Here is a 4,851-nt window from a genome sequence, read left to right as displayed (position 1 = left end):
AATACAGATCACTTCCAACTTCGGTAAACATGTGGAGATCCATTTCCTACCACATTTCCATATGTCTTTGAAGATTAAGTACTTTCTTAAATCAAATATTAGTATTGTGTATACTAGATACATTGCACAAAACACTCATACACAAAACACTTCATTTTAAAACACGATCATCAAACAAGGACTGGATTGAAATTTGTCTTGTGTTCAAGGCACAGTTATCTCCAAGGTGCAGTTCTTTGAATTGTGTAGATAACCTATAAAAAAGGGGGAAGGGCTCACTTTGAGAACTTACTAAAAATTAATCAGCATTGAAATCACTCAGTGTAAAGCACCATTATCTGATATTTTGCATAGTGAATTCCATAATCTGTCATTCCAAAAATATAAAATCTATTTTATGAAGTTAGATATCAAAAATTTACTTTGCCACAATAAAAAATGGCCTTAAAATATTTTAATTCCTTAGAAATATTTCTAAAATGAAATCCTAGGGGCAAGCCTTATATGTAAAAATAATCATTTAGAGAAATTCTGATTGGAGCAGCAGGGCCTAAAACTGTGATTCCCACCTGCTAACATCTTTCATTTGAAAAAATACTCCAAAAAGCAAGGTTTGAAAACCTCTGATTTCATTAACAATTCAAGACAGCACAGAAGAAAGGTTGTAGTACTGGAAAGGAATTTTCAGTGTTGATTGATTTCACAATGTCCTTTCTGTCTGCTGTTACCTTTCTACCTAGTCCTTAGCAGGCCAATCTTTTTCTGGGTCTTCACGGACTTCAGGAGACATTGTTGTCTCTAGACTGGAAGGGAGAATTTTGACCCAACTAAGCTTTAGACTCTCACACTCTATGTTCTAAAATCCTTTGCTCCTCACAGAAATTGAGGACCCTCAAAGAGCTTTGAGAAATTAAACCTGGGAAAAGTTCAAATATTCACCAAGTATATTCATTAAATATTTATTAAAAATACCTCAAGGCCAAGATGATTATGTGCTGACATAAGAAATTTGAAAAACAAAATAAAACAAAAGCGGTTCCTTTAAAAAGTGACAGTGTTACTGTTTTATAAAACCCTTTCACGTTTACCTGAATAGAGGATGGTTAGGTCCTCAGATCGGCCTCACATTTGATCTGTAGTATCACCTTGTTTTGACTGAAGGATCTGAAAAAGTGTGGCCTTTGAAGTTAATTTGCTAGAAAAAGAGGCAGACTTCACTGGATTTTCAAGCAATTGCACTTTTCTTTTTGGACAGAACGCCAAATGCAATGTGTGGTCATTTCCTAAGCATAATGTTGCAGAATTTGAAAACAAAATTATGAACCTTTTGTCTCAGCTACATTAAAATCCCTCGAACTACAATGTACTAGTAAGAGGTCCTTTACTTGTGGACACTTTTAAAGCAATAGGGATTGGCCATTTGGAAAATGTTGGTTGAATGAGTTATACAGATCGTTCATATTTCGTTTCATAATATCAAAAATTATGTTTATTAATTTCATCATCAATTTTATCAGAAAATTCTTTAAAAATTGGGAAGCTGTCCACCTTATGGCGATGGTAAAAAGCTTTCCCATAGTCCATTTTTTTCTGGAAAGCTCTTTTTGTGTTTTCATTGTCACAAAATAGCGCCAGTTGTTTGCTTTGAAATCACAAACTCACTTTGTTCATTTTCAAGAAAATGTCTGCCAAATCGCAAGTCTGAATGACCACAATTTGCCCATCAGTCATTCATTCAAAGAATAGTGGTGATTTATGAAAACTGTGGATGACTCAGCTCATAATTCAAACAATTACACAGAGCTTTTTCAACACATAATAACTATATTTTGGTCTTCAGCAGAAGTGCCTTCCATGTAGTTTCCATTTTGTGATACAAAATAATAAAAAGACAAGCACTCAAGTGACAAGGCTTAATAAATGAATAATATTTAGTGTTTCATCCATGACTTTCTTAAGTGAAGCAAACTTTTAAGTTTTAAATTTGATTTTTATGAATCTGTGGGGTTAAAGATACAGTGGCTGCCAGCACAACTTGAAGCTATTCTTAACTGTTGCTAAGGCACCGGCTAGTTTACTCAGTACTGCAGTTGTGCTATCAGAGACTCAACAAAGTGTTAAAAGCAAACAGCACCATGGTGCTATTATAACTAGTGTTGACATTGCCGTTTTGCCATGACCTTGAAAGTGTTTGTGGGATTCCAGGAGTATTTAGAACCATACACCATGGACTGTTGTTCAAAACTAATTGTGGTGATCTCAGTCACCGGCCAGTGAGAGGCATAGGATTTAATTCTGGTGAGTGAGCTGTAAGAGGGCAGATGCTATAGGCTTCCTGGCACTCGTGCTGCTCCAAGGAAGACACTGGCGGAGGCAGCCAGCCCTTGCTTTTGGTTTTGTTCCTCTCTGTGGCATCTCAGACTAGGAGGGCATCGTCTAATATCATAGGGTATTGTGAAGGGACAAGTAAATGGTTGAGCTTAAAATACAGAAGAAACCTCAATCCCTGATGATGTAATGGTGGCATAGAAAAAAAAAAGTGGGGCCATTCCACCCAGAGCTTCTTTCTTTGGAACTGAGTGAATTTCCTTTTAGGTTTTCATATTACTTGCGGAAAAAACATCTGAAATGGTACTAAGATATATTTTCAATTTTTCTGGAGACATAGTACGAAAGGAAGAATCCCAATCCACTAATGAACAAGTGGAAAAGGAGAGCATTTATATAATTATACAATTAGTATTGTGTAGGAAATGAAAGAAGTGGTAGTCCACAGAGTTATACAACTTAAAAGTGGGGTTTATTTGAGCAAAGGGTCCAACTGGCAACACCCAGCTGGCTGGAGCTTCCTTGCAGGGCCCCATGGTCATTCTAGAGAATAAGTTAATTATGTCACGAGATTAGCAAGGCAAAAGATAAAAGTTTCACTGGCCAAGTCATACTTCTTACAGAGCTCCCTTCCTGAGCATATTTAAAAGCTATTTTCTATAAAGAAGTTATAAAATAAGTACAGTCATTCCACACTTCTTTTTTTGCCATAGATAAAACTGGAAAAGACCCAGTTAAGCTGTGAAAGAGAGCAAGTTATATGAGCGCTCAAATGTCTTTTAGGAGAAATATTATTTGATGAAAAATATTTTTGATCGCTATATCCAACATGTATGCTATTATTCAGCAATTTGCTTCAAAATTTCAACTATTCATCTCGAATATCTAGGAAATAAAATTCTACACCAACCAGCCTGAAGAAAACAAATGATGACATTTAGAAGCATCGCTAGTATTGATCCTATGCTTCAAAGAAATGAAGACAACTGTGAAAATCATGCTGCTGAACTAAGGAATTCCTTCCTTTCTCATTATTAGAACCCAAAATCACTGGAGAAGACAGAAAAATAATTGAAATTTTCTACTTTGTTGTTGAAACGTGGCTTAGGGAAAATCACTGTTAATTATCCAGTGGCTTAATATCTGAGTCACCTTTGAACATGCTTGTAGCTAAAGGGTTCTAAAAAACATTTACTTTTCTTTTACTGCTTATATAACTCTTTAATAGTATTATATATAATTAGCACTTCCCATAAGCATAATCATGAAATTGGGGTTACAAACTAAGAACACGTATAAACTGAAAATATTTGAATAGATTGCTGTTAATATTATATATATATATACGTAAACTTTACAGAATGCCAGTGTTAATTTTATATATTCTGTAATGTTTTACCTTTCTGCATAGAATTATACATTATTTATTGTAAGTACCTTTCTTTTTTTAATCTGACAAATAAAATAGTTGGTTCTGTTCAACACTCATTTTTACTTCCCCAATGAGCTGGTTGCAAGCTGACTTTCACTTCAAGATTTAATTTCTCCTGCAAAATTCAACAGAGTAACCTCTGCTAAGGTAAAATTAGGTGATGAAAACGTACAGTGTTTATCTACATCACGTATCAGACAAACACAACAGAGATAATTCTCCATGCCAGCCTTCATTCTCCTGGGGAGTTAGCCAGAGCTTTTCCCACGGTATGGAGGAGTGTGCTGGACTCTGAGCTCACCTCTTTGTCTTCTGAAAAGCAAAAGAAGAGAAAGAAGTGAATATTTAAACAGAACTTGCCATGTATAAGGGCCTTGACATAGACTACCTACTTGGTTTTCCTAGATTAACCCAAGGAAGCTGGCATAGTTTCTGACAGAGAGAAATCCTTTCATGTAGGCCGCAGTGAAGGACACTGGAGAGGGAAACGTCTGATTAAGTAGAAAGCAGCAAGAGAATTTTGAAAACAGCTCGGCTGAAGAAAACTCAGTGTGTAAGCAGGCTCCGCACAGACTGCTGGGATTCTAGATCACAAAAATAGTCCTGATTTCTTCGGTGTTATACAATAAAGTAATCTGTTTTGGCTGATAAAATAATGCTCCTTTAATGTAATGACTGTTAACATAAAACAAAACAAAATATTCGCTCCCTAAAGCCCTCTCATTTATATTTTTATCATGAACTGTTATTTTCTGAATCACCCTTCCATGCACTTATAGCTATAGGACTCAAAATAACCTCAATAATCCAAGAATAATTGTTTCTTGCAACTAGAAACATATTCAAAACCTTTTTGAATGAAATAGATCCCCATTGAAAGCACTAAGTAAGGCTGGGATTTAGCTCAGTGGTGCTGCCGCCTGCCTCACAAGCACAAAGTCCTGAGTTCGATCCCCACTACCAAAAAAAAAAAAAAAAAGAAGAAGAAAAAGAAAGTGCTCTATGACTTTTTTGGTTTTGTATAGGGCACAAAAAAGAACCTGAGATTGTTCAAGAACTCAAGAATCTTCACTTTTAGCTTCCTGTTCAGA

This window comes from Fukomys damarensis, unplaced genomic scaffold (genome assembly GCF_012274545.1).
Source record: "Fukomys damarensis isolate Sample0158 unplaced genomic scaffold, DMR_v1.0_HiC HiC_scaffold_24, whole genome shotgun sequence".
Lineage (NCBI taxonomy): Eukaryota > Metazoa > Chordata > Mammalia > Rodentia > Bathyergidae > Fukomys > Fukomys damarensis.
The sequence above is the reverse complement of the archived record's forward strand: the minus strand, read 5'-3'. Positions refer to the sequence as shown.